Here is a 19,817-nt window from a genome sequence, read left to right as displayed (position 1 = left end):
TGCATCAGAAAAATGTCATAGACACTGTTTGGTGGCCTCCTGCCTGTTTGATCTGCTACAGCTTTCTGAATTCTGGTGAAACCATTACATCTGAAAAGTATGATCAGCAATTCAATGAGATGCAACAAAAACTGCAACGCCTGCAGCCGACATTGGTCAACAGAAGGGGCCCAATGCTTTTCCACGACAATTCTTGACCACATGTCACACAACCAATGCTTCAAAAGTTGAATGAATTGGGCTACCAGGTTTTGCCTCATCTGCCATATTCAACTGACCGCTCACCAACCGACTACCACTTCTTCAAGTATCTCAACAACTTTTTGCAGGAAAACCGCTTCCACAACCAGCAGGTTACAGAAAATGTTTTGCAAGAGTTCATGGAGTCCCAAAGCATGAATTTTTATGCTACAGAAATAAATATTTCTCATTGGCAAAAATATGTTGACTGTAATTGTTCCTATTTTGGTTAATAAAGATGTGTTTGAGCCTAGTTATAATTATTTACCATTCATTGTCTGAAACCACAATTATTTTTGTACCAACCTAAGTTAAGTGTTATAATGCTTTTTGTTTGGAATACATACAAATGTATGCATTTAATAGAATATAGAGAAGAATAACAGATTTACATTAAGACCACAAAATGGACATGCAAAGTCAACAATATACTATATTTTAACTATTAACATAAATTTTAAAATACAATGAACAACATCCAAACTTATTACTTTTAAAGAGTTTTCAGATAGAAAGGGCCACAGATTGAAAGTGATGCCGTTGTGTTAACCATCTCTCTCATAAGTGCACTTGTAGATACACTTTCCCACCAAAATATTATTGTAAAAACCATGTAGTGAGGAGTAGAATTTTATCATATATTAAGTGATATCGAACTGGAACTTCTAGGCCCAGCTCAGAGTAACAATAACACAAAAAAGATATTTGTGTGCAAAAGCATGTAACAAAGTTCTGATAAAAACAATTCACCTGGCTGAAGCTACCATTCTGAACTTTGTTCATCTATGTATATGCAAATATGCATCTAAAATCCCTGTAGCTAAAGTTATTGAAATTTATTGTAAATATTTTTGCTCATTGTAACATATTGATCTTGTTGCCACTAACAAAAGTGAGAATATCTAACACTAAACAATTTTTTGACTCTGTTCTGTTTTCCTTAGCCCAAGAAGTGTAGTTTTAAGGATTATATTTCCTTGCTAGTTGGCATGCAACTGTAGGCATTTGTTGGGTAAATTTGCCCTTCTCTTTCATTCTCCAGTGCCCTGAAAGCCACACCACTTCCCTTATTCAGCCCTGTACTACAGCAGGTCAGGATCATCTCCAAATCCATCCTAGGCCTATCTCCTTAAATAACCTTCTCCTTTCTCAGTCTTCTGTCTCTCCACATAATTTACCACCCCGCCCCCACTATGCCACAGGCTTCATTTTTCATACACATGAAATTCAAAAGGGATGCCTCTCTGTGATTTTGCTCCTGCATCAATGTTAAGCCCACACATTGAGTGTGATATAAAGAACTCAGAGTGAATTTATTTACACTATTGTTCTTTCAAAATAGGTCTGTTGCTAACAGGTCTCTGGGTATGCATATGAAATTCACACAGCTATAAAGGGAAAGAAACAAATGCCAGATACACAGCACCAAGCTGAGAAACCAAATGGTAAGCAGAGACAATGAAGGAGCTGAGCTTAGAGGTTAGCGTTGAAACATAGCCCTGACTGCTATTTGGAATATCAAGCATCCTAATGAGTATAGAGCATTATATGATTCTCAAGTAATAAAGAAGTTTGGCATCAGTGCCCTCATTGTGGCTGCATATGGTCAACAATTTAAGGAGGAGATGAAAAAAGAAAAAAATGCATTTTGTAGTCTCCATCAAAGAAAGAAACGAGTGGTAATATTTTAGCTCTTCTCCCTACCTCATAAGGTTAAATAACTAATAATATAAATTAAAAATGGTGCAAAATATAGTAACTGCCCAAGATAGTCAAAAGAAAATATAGTGTTTCTATTAAAGGTGATCTAAGATGGCCAAAGAACCAAAACACTACTGGCATTTGGTCGTCTGTGTTAAAGGATAGATAGTCTGTAAAACGTTTCAGAGAAGCTCTTATCAAGAATTAAAGGAATTGTTCATTTTGCTGTAAGAAAACCCTTAAGTGCCTTCAGATATAGTGCAAACTGCTACATCTAAGGAACGCTCAGCGACTAAAGTGTGGAGCAGTGTGCTTCTAGCTTGGAAGCTGGAAGCCCAGTCTTGGAAAACATCACCTTCTGGGTCAGCTGTTGTCCTGGGAAACATCACCTTCTGGGTCAGCTGTTTTCTTGGGAAACATCACCTTCTGGGTCAGCTGTTGTGCACACATACCGCAACATCCAGAGCAACAGATTAAGTGCTGATTATCTTTTCCAGTCACCAGTTTAGAGCTCATGGGGAAAGACAAGGAAAAATGAAAGGATCAGAATTCCTGCCTGTCCTCTGGTCTTCAAGCCTCTGCCACAGCTGCTGTATTTTGTCCAAACAAAGAGATTTGAAAATGAACTTTCCAGTTTTATCTTATATTTCTTCTTTTTTCAAAATGTGGTCTCCCATCCCCATCCCTGTATCTCCAAAGATTTTAATAAGAATTGTAACTATTTTGGCAATTTGAAATCACTATTTCTGAAGTAGGTTAGAGTGCTTGTATGAGTCTCCCAGCAAGGTTATTTGTAGTTAGACAAGAAGAATTTGTTTTTTATTTAAATGTAAATGGATATTATGAAGCAGATTCACTGTGCATTGGTTATCACCTTGCCTGAGTCTGATAATGTAGAGCATACTCATACACAACACATTACATGAAGTGGATTTATTATTTACAGATTGGCAGTAAGGGACAAAAGAAGCATCAAATTCATCAGGATCCAGTTCCTCAAAGCTCAAGAAATGTGCCTGGGGCAGATAAAGTCTACACTGCATATGACCCAATTTGCACCAGAAATGAGGGAGCCCCACAGGCAGCCTGCCAGGGTTATATACATCACGGGCACCGGGACTCACTGGCAAAGCCTTGAAGGATATCCCTCTTCCAGAGGAGACAGGAACAAAGCTTAAGCTGTCTCAGGCAGTTGCTCCCTAACTCAAGATGTTACATTTCCTAAGAGTAATAGGAACAAGGTCCCAACTGTTTGAGGCAGCTCCTCCCTATCTGAGGCATTGCATTCTGGGCATATTCTAGTTATTCTTGAGAACCACAGGCAAGAAAGTGGAGAGAGCTGGGTCAGTCCAAGGCCACCTGGAGGACTGCTCTGCATATATTTAGTGACTAACGGGTTTGGCTGATAATATATCTTTAAGTACTGATGATCAGAAAAGATCTGTTTTAATTATTGCTATATTGTTTCATTACTGTTTATCTTCTTTTCATTCCATGTAATTCTAAATACAAATCTATGAAAAATTAAGGGTAAATAAATTTTTTCTTGGCTAATTTTCATGGTAGCTTACAATTATGAAATATGTCAAATAAATTCACCATAAATAAATCGACATGCATCAACAAAACATCCCAAACTCACTTGTATTAACTTTCTTAAGACATAATTGTTTATGGGCCGGGTGCAGTGGCTCACGCTTGTAATCCCAGCACTTTGGGAGGCCGAGGCGGGCGGATCACGAGGTCAGGAGATCGAGACCACAGTGAAACTCCGTCTCTACTAAAAATACAAAAAATTAGCCGGGCGTGGTGGCGGGCGCCTGTAGTCCCAGCTACTCGGAGAGGCTGAGGCAGGAGAATGGCGTGAACCTGGGAGGCGGAGCTTGCAGTGAGCCGAGATTGCACCACTGCACTCCAGCCTGGGCGACAGAGTGAGACTCCGTCTCAAAAAAAAAAAAAAAAAAAGACATAATTCTTTATGAAGAGCTGAGTCTTTGCTACCTTTTTAAGCTCCAAATCTTGTGAATAGGCCAAAAAGTCACTTCCACAAACATTTATAGAGAACTTATTAAAATTAAGTCAATGGTAAGTGTGAGATTCAAAAACGAATGGTGAAGTATGCCTTCAAGAAATATACAATATTCACTGTAACATAGTGCAGAATAATCTAGTGCAGTTAAAGCATAAACAAAATGTTCAGGAAAATTAGAGTGGGGACTGATGAGGAGAAGGAAGAGCTTGATGGAATAAATGTTAAATAATGTGAATTTTTAATAATGAATTAAATTTAGGTAGGCAAAGAAGAGAGGAATTTACTGTAGGCACAAGTTTGTATGGAGATTAAAGAAAAGTAGTCCCTATGCACAAAACCAAGGTCAAAACTAGCAATGTGATGAATAGAATTTTGCTCACCAGTGTTGAGTCTAACAAAGATTAGACATTCCCATCTCTCTTCTCAGCTTTCTTTTTCTCCATAACACATTTTATACTTTCATATATTGGATAACTTAATGCATTTGTATTTATTGCCCAACTCTCAGAGACAGAGTGCTAGCTGTGCACACACACATTTCCTATTCTTGCTTGATTTATAGCTAAATACATTTTCCATTCTCCCTTCTAATTAGGTATATCCATGTGAATGAGGTTTAGCTATAGTCACGCTTGGTGTGTGTGGGGATCCCAGAAAATATATTTTGTAGGTCCCTCAACTGTTTAAGAAATTTGATCAAAAATGTATAACAGCAGTTATGCACTCAGTGAGTTATAGTCAGTGAAATTTGGAATTAGCAGAGAAAATTTAATTGGGAACACGTACTTATGTATTGATTTATCATCCAATACATGAAAAGGTTCTCTACAGCATCCATTAACCATGTCTTCCTATTCAGGTGAAGGAATTTCTCTGGGTTTCTTATTATCAAACATACCATTTCTGGCTAATTTCTTATTTCCCACTGCGAGAAAAAGATAGCAAAGTCCTTTGTAGGGACATGGATGAAACTGGAAAACATCATTCTCAGTAAACTATCGCAAGGACAAAAAACCAAACACCTCATGTTCTCACTCATAGGTGGGAATTGAACAATGAGAACTCATGGACACAGGAAGGGGAACATCACACTCCGGGGACTGTTGTGGGGTGGGGGGACGGGGGAGAGACAGCATTAGGAGATATACCTGATGCTAAATGACGAGTTAATGGGTGCAGCAAAACAACGTGGCACATGGATACATATGTAACAAACCGGCACATTGTGCACATGTACCCTAAAACCTAAAGTATAATAATAAAAAATAAAAATAAATAAAAAAAAGATAGCAATGCTGTTATTACTCACAATGCCATGAATTTTTGGAACTGCTTTGTGTTTAAACCATATATATCCTCTTGCCTCTGCAGGTCCCTAATAACATTTATTTAATGCTGGTTGCATCATTACTCAAGACGTTGCGTCATCCATCATGCTGCCCAAGACTACCAGCTTTCAATGATTTTTCTCAGAGATTCTTATTCTGCTTTACTGATGATGACCACAAATGCAAGAATTATCCAGCGTGCAGGATAGTGTGAAAGATGATTCATTTTTGGATCATTTAAGTTACTATTTGGAAAGCACAATGGCACATCTTTCAACCATATCTCATCTGGAACTCTTTAGGCAAAAAAATCACTGTATTTCTAGAATGTGATCTCTTTCAATGTCGATTGCATAGCTGCCTTCTACACACTGCCACTACTGGAAAAGATAGAGATGGGGCCTTTAGATCGACCAAAAAAGACAGTTACAGTCATACAAGAAATGACTGTCTGTTCTCTGACTTGGATGAGCACTACACCACTGCACCTATTGGAGATAAAAATATGTTATTCAGAGGTCCCTGTGGCATTGTGAAGCAATAATCTAAAAGTCCTTTGGAAGAGATAGGTGTAGCCACAAATGGAGGATGGCCTGATGCATGATGTTCTCGGAGTCTTTGGCTGGAAGGCACAAAGACAACATTTACAAGGTAGATATTTTATTCATTTATAGAATATGAACATTTTTAATATTGATTCAATAAATGTTGGCTATTTGAAGGCTTTTAAAAGTGTTGTCTAGAGTCACTAAAATTTTTTTTTTTTTTGAGACGGAGTCTTGCTGCAATTTTTACAACTGTCTCAAAGACAGTAAAATACATGAACAAAAATGTCTGTAGTTGAATCTAATTCTCTAAGCTAACAGTAGGTTTATATGCACTTTTTGCATGTGATATTACTGTTATTCATTACATTTCTGATATAAATAAGAGAGATTATTCATTCTTTGACTTGGTGGGGGCCGGTTTTCCTGAGGTATTTGTTCCCCTTTTGTTTCTTCAGATTTATGAGCCTGGCAAGCCTTTCTGTCTGCTGCTGAAAAGACTATTGTGCCCATGTACACACAGTCCCAGCAAGTAATTTATTTCAGACCTCTGAGAACATTCTTTTTCTCACTCTCAAAACAGGGATTTTTCATTTCAGTCATCGGTCCCAATCTTAGCAGTGATTCCACAAAGTCAGTATTCATTTTCAATAAAAAAAGAAAGAAAAAGTTATACCTGAGAAGGCTTTGACATAGAAAAATGGAACAACGGTGAAAATGGTCCTAGATTTTATGCCACCATCAGAAAAATTTTGGTCAGGCATAAAGTCTTAATTTTTAAATACTTTATTTTCCTCCTTTGTTTTCTGGTTCTTTCATCCTTACCTCAAATATTAGAAAAAATAAATCTATTTCAGTTTAGCAACAAAATATTTGATTGGGAGATAATGATTCAATTAATTTAAAGAATAGATTTTATTTTAGTTACAAGCATTATTCTTTTTCTTGACTTATTTGGATGATTATCTGATTAGTTTTTCTAGAGACATAACTTTATTGATAGAATTATATTATTATTCCTCCATTTGCTTTTGTAATTTTTATAATTATGTCTTAGAATTTATAAGATTTATAAGATCCTATTATCTATTAATTTTACTCACTACAAAATTTTCCAATCCGTGTGTAATTACATATATTGTAACATCACTGTGTTATAAGGCTATGCGAGACTTTGGGAATTTGTGTAGCTCATTTTCTTAGGTACAGAAAAAACTGTGGCTACAACTGTCCCTAAAATTAGTCTTTCTTAAAATTCCCTAAAGAGGAAGTTATTTCTTCAGCCTCTCACTCTGAAAAGAGACCTGACTTTTAAAGAAATGACCAAAGAGACCTTGACTGTAATCCGTAACAACTTGACAAAAGTATACATTTGTCATTCGCTTCTGAAGGTCTCATACTAAACCTTGGGATACATTTCATAAAGTCAGTGGATGTTATATTTTCTTTTTCCCTCTCCTGATCATCCTTTTGTCTACTTTAATATAAACTATACTGGAATCAAGTGCCTAGATTGTTAAACAGGAAAAGATGAATCTCGTTTTAGCTACTCTGTTGGCAGCAGAACTATTTCTAAACCATTCCTTTTTCAACCTTTATGAAAGCCAGCTGCAGGACTTATATATGGGCAAAATTTAGCATGGATTCAGCAGGATTTGTATTCCCATTTTCATCAGCTAAGAAATAACATTTGACTACAATATATAATCAAAACTGTTTAGAAACAGTTTTGTCAACATTTATAAAAAATGATATATTACTCATCAAGTATTCTTTATTGGTGATATTGGGAAAATTACTCAGTCTCTCTCTTGCTTGTTTTTTTTTCTATCTTGAAGTTGATAATATTTACTTCTTTTAATAAAACTCATATAAAACATGTGTTGATATTGAGCTAAACATTCCCATTTTGTAAATTTTTAGGAAATAATTCAACTTTTTAGGGGGAAAAAAAAAACAGAAAAACTGTCAGCATGCTGTGAACCAGGGAGTATCTCGTCCTGTAACATTTTCAAAAAGCCAAAGTAGTACTTCTCACACACATTGCAAAAAGTAAAATACACCGCATCACTAGTGTTGATAAATTGAAATATATTTTCATAGTCATTTATTAGTAGGGAGCCATTTTTATACTTAGCGTTTAATAGCCACTTTTTTCTGATTCCTTGGTTTCCTATATTAATATATATTATTTTATTTTGGCAATAGACAGCAGAACTTCTCATAAACTTTTCATGAATAGAAATGTTCCTTATCTTGAAACCTTGTCTTCTTGAGCATGAAGACTTGGTCAGAATGTGTCTACATGTGGTGACCAAAATTTACAATTAATGCTCAGATACGGGGTCTGAATAATAGGAAGGCATAATTAGAAATTTTAAGATAAGGTTACTCCTGAAAATCCAAGGTTTATGGTTGCTTTAAATTAAAAAGGGTGAGCATAATCCAGATAACTTATGAAATTATGTAGATTCATGACATATGTTGCATTTTCAGTATGCTCATATTTGATCATAACTAATTAAAAATTCATTTAAAAATTAACCTTGGCTTGGCGCGGTGGCTCATGTCTGTAATCCCAGCACTTTGGGAGGCCGAGGCAGGTGGATCACCTGAGGTAGGGAGTTTGAGACCAGCCTGACCAATATGGAGAAAACTCATCTCTACTAAAAATACAAAATTAGCCAGGCATGGTGGCACATGCCTGTAATCCCAGCTACTCGGGAGGCTGAGGCAGGAGAATCACTTGAACCCGGGAGGTGGAGGTTGTGGTGAGCTGAGATCGTGCCATTGCACTCCAGCTTGGGCAACAAGAGCAAAGCCCTGTCTCAAAAAAAAAAAAATTAACCTCTAATATTTCTTTAAGTCATCTATGGACTTTCAGAATTAGAAGAAATATTACAGAATACTGGTTGGTTCTTTTATTTCACAGAGGACGACGATAAGAATGAGAAAAGCAATAAAGGACTGGGACCTGAATTTCTTCTGATTCTCCACCTGTTCTTTCCAACAGTGGGTTCCTTTTCTTTATTCCCTCTCAACTTTAACAAAATTCTTTGCATTCTTTGTTTCAAGTAGATTATACCAACTATGTGATCCTATTTTATTTATTTATTTTTATAACTGAAGTAGCTATCAGGAACTGGCAAATCCAAGGGAACTGCTTTATCAGAAGCATCCCCGTTCCCTCCAATGCCCGCCACCACTTCCAAAGTTCAAGCAAAGAGACACAAATAGTTTCTTACTTTTCCACATAATACCGATACTCTCAGCCTTCCAACATCCATTTGGTTATGTATTTTTCATACCTACGTGGCTGGAATCTGTAGCCTCTCTCCACGCAGAAATAATCCCAGCAGAAAGACTGGCCATAACTCCAAAAGGAGTCATTAGGGCTGGGTTTTGTGCCTCATGCCTGTAATCCCAGAACTTTGTGAGGCTGAGGTGGGAGGATCACATGAACCCAGGAGTTCAAGACCAGCCTGGCCAACATAGTAAGACTCCAACTCTGTAGTAAAAAGAAACAACAACAATAGGAGTTACCCATAGTAATATCCATATTATGCATATCCAAGTTATCCATAATAATATCCATAATAAAATCCAAAATAAAATAACAATATCCATAGTAAAATTTAGGTTAAATTATTTTCATTTCATATATTAAGTAATATTGTAATTGTTCTCATCAAGCTAATCTTGCATTTTCTCTTATTCTATGTCTTATAAATAAGAGCATTGTGAAGGTGTTTGCAGCTGAAACATGTATGTAGCTGGTGTTTGATCTCTGTGCATTAACTTCAGTCCAAGATCAAGTCACCAACAGATCAAGTGTCTGGTGAAGGAGTATTTCTTGGCTTATAGATGGCTGCCTCCTCAATGCAACCTCACACAGCAGACAGCAAAGATCTCTCTGGTATCTCTTTTTTAAGGGCACTTAATCTCATTCGTGAGGGCTCCACCTCAATAATTCCTCCAAAGGCCTCATCTCCTAATATCATCATGTAAGGGGCTTAGGATTTCAAGATTTGGAGAGGAACACAAACATTCAGTCTATATAACAGGTAACTTGTTTTTCACCATTAGAATGTCAGAATATGATTTGATTCCAAAACTACCTTAACAGAAAGCTAAAATAGGGGGTATTGGCTTGGGGACAAGGTAAAGGATATAAGCTAGGTGGATGAGGAGGAAACTAATGACAACATTCATAAACAGAAACAGCTTTTTGTGCCTTACTCTGACCTTAAATCATAATGCTTGTTGCTTTTGAATATCGTATAAATTTCTCTATGGCCAACCTAAACTGGAACAACACAGGGTAAGGAATTTTGAAAAACATTATTTCTATTTAATTAAACTGATTTGAAACCACCACACTGTATTTGACATGAAAAATATAGCCACAGCTGTAATTAAAACCTATTACAATCAATCCAAAACTGTATTGAAGTCCTGCCTTCTGGCCTGCTTGTTTTCACTGTCCCTCCACTATCGGCTATATCTAGAACAACTAGCATCAACTTTCAAAGTAATTGATCAAATTATGAGAGTTCTTCTAAATAAAAGTTTTTTGATTCCTACATTGAATATTCCATGGATTAAAATCCACAGTCATCATCGTATGTGAGTATATTTACAATTTGGCTCTAAACACCTTGTATACTATTACAGAGTCCCAGGTTTCCTATACTTTTTGGAAATTTGTGTTCCTAGTGTTTTTTGAATGAACTATGCACCTTCATGCTTTTATATTTATCTCTCATGCAAATCCCTGCTTATTTTTAAAAATCAGACTCAAACAACTCGTTTGGTGTTTCTAAACAACTCTGCTTCATTCCCTACCAGCCATTGAAAGTCATTCTTTCTATGGATCTCTTAAAGTACTGGTCCCAGCTTCCATTATGGTAGTTATATTTGCTATATACTTTTTAAACAGCCTGTCCTAGTACCCAGAAGTCTTTGAAATCTTTGAAGTCTTTAAATTCAGGACTTTGCCTTATATTCACTCATGTATCCTCAGCGTTTACAAAAGGACTGGTAGTTACTAAGAGCTTAATAAGCATTTGTTTAAAAAAAATTTCCCTTAGTCAGTGAAAATATAGTCAAAGAAACTGGAATTTTTGGTGATTTTTATGAAATCACTATATCTTCTGTTGAAATACCCATTCAAAGCTTCAAAAATTTGGAGGTATGAATTATCTATACGATATTGCCTTAGGAGTACAGAAAATGCACATCTTATGTTAAATGTAGCCTCTGACCTATGGAAATGTAATAACCTCTGCAGTAAACATAATGCTATAGTTTTTATAATATTATTTTGTTTTGTTTATTTAGGTTTTGTTATTGGCATTGTTTTTATTTTTACAAATTATCCTACCACTTCAACTGCACAAAAATAATCAGATAATTTTGTCTACTTCTTTTATTATTTATGAGAATTGACTCTCCAAGCCTTATTAACAGTTTTCCAATCCTTTACATTACTAGTTACATTTTGGAATCCTCAACAACTATAATGCTTGCTGCTTTTATTTTTAAAAACTTTACAGCAAAAACTTTCCACAATGTTTTGAAAAGCATATCTTACACCTTATTTTGCTACATATGAACTCTTCCTATAAAGAAATGTTACCATGCAGCAATGTACATCTTCATTTTAGTTTTTAGTCTCTTCTGACTTTATGGAAATGTAAATGTTCAACTTGTGATATCTAAGCTAAGTAATAGGCTAAAATTTACTAGTTGACGCTAATGACTTATATGTGTCTGTGTTTTAGTATAATATATATAGAGGAAAAAGAGTATTTATTTCGCTTAGCTTTTGTATGCTTTATATAAAAATCAAATAGACTCACATTTATAGCTTCAGTCATTAATTCAATGCAGTTAACAATTTTGCAGCACAAACAGAAATGTTTGTCTTATAGTTCCTTAACTATTCCTTTAAGTTACTATATAAATAAATTACTTATGCTACTGTATAAGACTTATTCTACTTTATTTGCTTTGTTACTGAATAACGTTGGTATAATAATTTTTCACTAGTAAGGTAATATTTATAAATAAAAGTAGTTCTAACTGAAGTTCAAAATATAATCAAATTATTCCTACAAAATATGATAATCTTTTAGACATTTTCTTTCAATCTTCGTTTCTGGAATGAAAACTAGAACCAAGGGATTTCGGTCTGTAAACAACTTCAATGCCTAGGATATCTATCACCATTTAGAGAGTAAATTTGTGAAAACTTATCATGAAAAAGAAAGACATTTTTACTACCCTTGAAAATTTATACCCAGATTATTCTGGGATATCCAATGACACTGAAATAACAGCTTATCACTCCACCTACTCTATGACAGCAATGACTATTATAATTACTTTTCTTTAAACTGTATTAAAAGTCTGTTTTGTTCCAACCACTGGCATACAAAATAAATCTAATCTTTTCCCATGGAACAGCTCTGAAATTCTTTTAAGACAGCTACTTGGATCCCAAAGTATTGTCTATGCAAGGAAATTTAATTTTATTAATTCTGTAAGAAAATATGTTGAGTACCTACTCTATGTCAGGTATTGTGCTAGGCATTTGAGATACAATCTCTAACTTGACAGATGTTGGTCTGTGCTCGTGAACTCACCATCTAGTGGAGGGGGCTGATCATACACAAATAAACAAGTAATATAAGACTTATTTTCCCTAAGTTTTCACTATCCTCATACCACTTCTCTAAATACATGCAGCTTTTATTATATTCTTTTAAAATTGTTGTTCTCAAACTAAATGCAATATTTGGATTAGTAATGATTTTAAGTAATTTATTCAACCACTCATTACCTCAGTTTCCTTAATGATAAAAGGAGCTGTTGGAGTAGCTACATTCTTAGTTGTAAGTTTTAAATAAATTATCATATGTAAATAATTTAGCATAGTGTTTGTAATTTGGGAAGTACTACATAAATGTTAGCAATTATTATTGCACCCAGGAAAATCATAATTATTCTCCTTCCTTTTTCTAAATGCAGTCTAAATCACATTAGTTTTTTGATAAATACATTGTACTACTATTGAGAATTTGCCATTTATCCTAATTCTTAGTTATGACTGAAATATAATGCAATTTAAATTTTATTTCTCAAATATACTTTTCATTTATTTTGAGTTTTATCTTCATAGAAAGACTCACCATTCCAAACAATGTCTATGTTTCTGTATCTTAAATATATTGCACAGTATATTTCCTACTCACCAATTTTGTGCAATCTGCATTTAATTGACATATCTACTATTTTGAACACTGGATAGTACAATACCAAATCCAAAGTCCTGTGACAAGTCATTGACCCATTTGGAAGAAAGATATTGTGCAAAGAGTTACTTTTTAAATATTTAAGCACAAACATTATGTATAGTAATAAGGGGATAAAACTCCAAAGTTTCCTTGTAGGATAAAGTACATTGTAAGTTTTTCATAAGTCTTTCCCTGATTAATTAAAGATGCTGCTTGGGCTATACTGAACTATGTTTGGCTCTGTGAGTGATGGCTGAGATTTACCATACAAATACAGATTCAAATAAAGTCACCAATGTACAGACCAGAGGGACAATTTTTAGGTGCTCATAATTATAATCATGTCCATGACAATAATAATATTTATGTAATTGGTTAATTGAGACTTCCCTTGGTGAATCAAAAAAAAAAAAAACAGCAAGGAAAAGCAAATGCAGACTTAAACAAAGCAGCAGATGCCTCTATTACAGCTGCCAAGAGGCAAAACTCGTTTTCATGCAGACTCTGAAATTTATTGTAAAACTTTTTGTCGGCTGAAAGCTATCCACACCTACCAGACGTGCCGTTAAGGGAGAAATGCCATCTCTTTTACATAAATGATACAATGCCCAGAACAAGTCATCTGTGGGATAATGGTATCATTCTTGATATCCCTGAAAATGATATCAAATAAGTGGTAGACAGATTTATTTTACTTGTAAACGCGTCCCTGTCTAGCACCCACTCACACACTGATATTTGTTTAAAGAGTTCTACCTTACTGCACTCTCCTGAAGTACTGCACAGGCATTTCATACCATCTGCAATGAGGAGACAAGACTAGAATCACCGCTAATTCACATATTTTTGAATAGCTGTCCATTTAGATCCTTGGGACAGTGTCTTCTTTGTGTCACATTGTAAGCACTTGATTATGCTGCAAGCCAGTTATAATTACAACATCACAATCCACTCCAATCCCAAACTCCTTTATTATGGGAATTTATTATTCATTTTCAAATATAATTATTGCAGATTTTCTGAGTAGTGTCCCATCAATTGTGACAGAAAAAGAAAAAAAAATAATGTTACCTGGAAACTTTCAGCTATTATTAAAAGACTTATTCACTTGGTTTTAAGGCAGAACCTTGACTACAAGTTTTATTACCACTAGTAGCAACTCCAGATTACTGGCTCCAACGGTTATCAGTTTACTGAGCAGTCAGTGGGCCAGCAAACGGATGGCATGTTTTTTTTTTTTTTTTTTTTTTTTTTTCAATTTCTGGCCTGTGTAGCCACTCAGCTGATGAAGCTAAATCCCCTAACGACTCAGTAGTGTCTTGTGTATGTCTATGTGTGTGCATGGGAGGGGAGTGTTGGCCAAGAATAATACATATTTTGTCTTAATGTTTCCAGAATTTGACACCTCTTCTTTGACCCTCATCACTGTCTTAATTCAACTCTCCGTAGTTTATCATCTTGGTTATTGAAGCAGCCTTCCAGCTATTCTCCTTGCCTGGAGTCTGATCTAATTAGCTCTGAAGAAAACCAAGGAGATTCTGGAAGGAATACTGACTTTGTGGTAAGAACTGATATCTGAGCAAGGCACCTAGAGTCAGATTTTAATATTGGATCTGAAGGGCAAAGAGCACCTAAGAATGAAGGCCAATGACAATAGAAAAAGGGAATCTGTAATTAGATCTAAACAGAAGTACAGTATAGCTTATGCTTAAGGCAGCTTATTTTTTTTTTAATGTGCAGAGTCTGAGCACACAAGTTTTTACTACTTCAATTTTTTTTAACTCAAAAGCAAGTCATGACAGCTTTCTGCTAAATTATACTAATTGCTTTCTCACATTTCTCTCAAATGTATGATGACATACATTTTGTACTGTGTCCCTAGGACTGTGTAATATGGATTTAATCAATGATTTTTAAATGACATCTGTGAGAAAATAAACAAAAGACATCCTCAGTTTCTTCACTTACAAAAATAAAGAGGTCAAAGTAAAAAACTTCTGAAAGCCTTACATTGTAGCCATTTAAAACTTTATAATTCTAGAGGTAGAATAACAAATATCAATTTAATAATTGGTTCTTGAATCAAAATTAGTCATTGTTTCTCTAGATGGTGCTGTTTCCCATTTTGGCTAGCAATACTATTTTTATTAAAAAAAAAAAAAAAAAAAAAAAACCTTCCAGTTTTCCATGGCTTTTTATCATGTTCCAAAGGCTCAGACTAGAAAAAAAAAATCAAGGTTTAAGGAAATGACAACTAGAAACTGGTGTCTTCCCTAATGGTGTTGAATATTCCAGGAAAACAAATAAGGAGCAGGAAGGGGGACAGGGTATTTTTGGACATCACATTTGAGACATTTTTCAGCTGGAGTTCAAGATTTTATTGGTAACTAACAGACAGACATGGAATTCCATCCATCTATTCCAAATGAAAGCACTGGTAGTAGCTGAACAACTTAAAAGGTAAAGGAAAAAAGTAGGAAATTTGTATCACTGAATCTCTACTTAATTTTTTCCGCAACACTATGCATGCCAAGTTTATAAGGCTATGAGGAAGGAAAGCCATACATACAAATGGAAATAATAATTTAGCTTTCACAAGACATGTGCTTTATAACTTCCAAGACTCTGAAACTCCAATGATTAACAACATTCTAATTATATTTGGATTATATTTCATTGAAAGATTCTATTTTTAATCTCCTTACAATTTATCATAAATATCAATGTAATATTGAGTGCACAAACATCAGAGCAGCTGATTAAACAGCTCTGCAGTAAATTAGTGGGAAATACAAAATATGCTCCTGGGACAGGAGAAAAGAAAAGAATAGTGCTATCTGAATTCTGACTGTCTAATGCACATTTTTCCTGACTACATACAGCAAAATTTTCAGTGCTATGTTCAACCATAACAAGAAGTAGACAAAGTGAAAATGTATTTTTATAAAGTAAATGAATGGAGAGGATATATATCCTAAAATATTAATTACTACCCCAATACAATTATTGCTGACAATTTTCAATAGGAAGATTAAATGCATACCAAGCAATTAATATTAGCATATTAATATTTGCTGTGAATTAGACCTTCCTCTGTAGTGAGTGGAGGTAAACGTTTTCATGTAAAATATTACCTGAAGTTGGAGTCCACTAGCTACCTGTCAAATTCATTTTCTTGTTTGAGGCATAATTATATTCAAAAGACATTTAGATAATATAGACTTTTAATAAAGTAATAAGGAAGAGTCTGAGGCCAACTGAACTACTTATGAAAAGTGCTATCTTATGAAGCGGATGCTCTGTCTCTCATTTCAAACCAGCTGATGTTTTCCCACAAACTTTTTAGAATATATGACTTTAGATCCTGAAAATAGAAATACACAAAGAAAAGGACTTACTTGATCTTCTATCTTCTGCTGAAAAACAGACTTTAAAATGTATATTTATGTTTTCATTTGCAATGGAATACCTACTCAAATCATGAGTAAGTATTTTATCTGTTATTGCATCTCTTTGTTCCTAAACATAAGGAAAAAAGCCTAATTCCAGCTGTTCTGATTCATTTACACTTAGCCATCAAGTTTTTATGTTCACTAAATGTTTTTAATGCATTAAAGCTACAGTGACATTTTAATAGTATTTTTGTCTCTATATCATAAGACCATATTTTCTTGATATATTATGAGTCTTACTTATTAAGAAAACAAAAGAGAAATGGAAATGAGGAAATGTTTTTACTTGATTTTGGCTATTTCTATGTAATGTTATTAAAATCATTTTAAAATGAAAAAGCCCATGTAAAATATGACTAGATTTTGCATTCATATAATGGCAAATAGATGTTCAATATTATTGAAGGCTCTGTGTATATAATATAAAACCCATGTGAGAGTTAGAATTATAGTAATTTTTAAGCCTCCCAGATAAATCCATTTTGATTTGACCACGCGCAATTCTACCATTTTCTCCAATTTTCTGAAGCCATGCTAAGAGGGCAAAACAAATTCAATTATGTTCTTGCTAAAGGTTATATTGATAATACTAAACTGGCTTCTGTGAAAGATGCGAATAAATTACTATTACTATCAGGATCCAGTGGTTTCCTGAAAGAGAGTTAGTCTAAGTTACTTTGAAAAATAATGGTATGCCATCCTGAGCTGACCCAGGGAATAATCAGCCACTCGACTGAGACAGACATAGAATTCTGGTGAAGAATCACAAGTCCTATGTCATGTTTTGCATCATAGTGTCAGAGTTATTTTCATTAACAATATACAAATAATAATGACAAAAGAATTAAAAGCAATAAAACACATTTTTCATTTTTGCTAGACTACAAATCCTATATTATTTTGTCTATCAGCAGTTAAGATTATTTAACTTAGCAACTTCATTGATTTGGGATAGCTTGGTGGAAACTTAGAAGCATTCAATTTATTCATTTGTTTATTCATTTATCTTTCATTCATTCATTTAACAAATGTTCAGTGAGTGCCTACTGTGGCATGCTGGTCACTGTTCTGGGTACTGAAGACAGAACAAAAACCAAACAGAAATGGTTTCTGCCTTCTTAGAGTTTTTATTTTGATTGGGAGAAGCACAGAACTAACAGATAATAAACATACCATGTGCTACATGATGGAAACTGTTATGAATAAAAACAAGAGATATTAAGCAATTTAAAGAGGGTCATTGGGAAGGCTTCTCTGTTAATGTGGTGTTTCAGTAGCTCCTACAAACCATCTGGCTATTTGGAGGAAGATTGTGCTAGGCAGAAGGAAGAGTAAGGGCAGTGGCTCTGAAAAAGGATCATGCTTTTCATAAGTAAGGGTTAGCAGAAAGGTCAATGTGCCTGGAGCAGAGAGAGGAAAGGTCATAAGATGTGAGACCTGAGACGCATTATTCAGAGCCTTCTATACACTCAGCCTGCGTCTATCTTGCAGGGAACATAGAAATATAAGCTGTAGTTTCTATTCTCATAGAGCTTTTATTCTGAAAGGGCCAAATAGACTAATTTACATAGAGAACAACATAATGCTTAATATACCTAAATTAATTGTGTAGTATGGATTTTATAACAACTAATTGTCCTAAAATTAGTTAAAATATCCTGACTTTGCAGGAACAGTGTTAACTTATAATTACCTTCAAAGTGCTTTTTGTTATACTTGAAACATTTTACAAAATGATTTGAAATGCACAGCTACAGTTTTCAAATTAGACCTAATTATATTCTATAAAATGAAGAATGGCAAATTTAACATATATAAGACACACATTTATCAAACTATTTATTTTTCCTCTTCTTTAGAAGCATTTAAACTGAAAACAATCATCACCAGGAGTCAATATTGGTTCACTTAAAACAAACTATGTTTGACCTTTTCTTTTTTTCTGTGTTTTTTTTTTTTGTTGTTGTTGTTGTTGTGGTTGCTTTTATTTGTCTATTTAAGGATTGTTATTCTGGCAGACTAAAGAAATGTGTTAGGCATTGATATTCATCAGTGTTATTTGAACGAGAGTAATATACTGAACACAAGCGAGAAACATGAATGTGAGTATTGTGAAACCATCCCCACAAGATTGACAAGAATGGCATGCTGAGATGCCGAGTTGTAGACAGAAATATAGTTACTGTATAATTAAGCATTAATCAGGCTGCACTTCCTTGTTTCTAAAAGTCACATAGCACTAGATACCCCCTACCCATCATTTGCATTACCCTTTTTCTTGTAGGTAGGATTTCTGACATTAGGATCATAAGACCGTTTAAGAATTGGATTGCATCCCCATTGTTCTATAGACAAAATCTCTGACATTAGAATCATAAAGCTTTTGTTTAAGGACCACTTAAGATGTTTTTCAGACTTTGAGTTTTAGCAATGTTAGCTGAAGACTCCCATAGGGGAATGGGATCAGCGTGAGAGTACAGCTTCTCCCTTTTCCATGATGTCATCCTGCACTCTTCAACCAATCAACAATCTCGACGCTTCCATCCACTTCAAAACCTTGAAAATCCTAGTCCCAGACTCCTCAGAGAGGTGGATTTGAAGTTCCTTTCCATCTCCTCCTATGATTAAACCTCTTGTTCTGCTGCATCCAAATGCCATGGTATATTGACTTGACCTGTGCATCAGGTAACAGACCTATTATGGTTACAGCAATAATATCATTGTGTGGATTATCAACTGGTTGAATAACTTTATTGTAGGATATCTATTAGCTTATATAACTCCCGTTATGATCATGCAATTAATTTTGGAGCAAAAATGTCCATCATGATAGACTTGATTAAGAAAATGTGGCACATATACACCATGGAATAATATGCAGCCTTAAAAAAGGATGAGTTCATATCCTTTGTAGGGACATGGATGAAGCTGGAAACCATCATTCTCAGCAAACTATCTCAAGGACAGAAAACCAAACACTGTATGTTCTCACTCATAGGTGGGAATTGAACAATGAGAACACTTGGACACAGGAAGGGGAACATCACACACTGGGGCCTGTCGTCGGGTGGGAGGAGGGGGGAGGGACAGCATTAGGAGATATTCCTAATGTAAATGACGAGTTAATGGGTGCAGCAAACCAACACAGCACATGTATACATATGTAACAAACCTGCACGTTGTGCACATGTACCCTAGAACTTAAAGTATAATAATGATTT

The sequence above is a fragment of the Nomascus leucogenys genome, chromosome 21 (assembly GCF_006542625.1).
Source record: "Nomascus leucogenys isolate Asia chromosome 21, Asia_NLE_v1, whole genome shotgun sequence".
Taxonomy (NCBI): domain Eukaryota; kingdom Metazoa; phylum Chordata; class Mammalia; order Primates; family Hylobatidae; genus Nomascus; species Nomascus leucogenys.
This window is presented reverse-complemented; position numbering follows the sequence as displayed.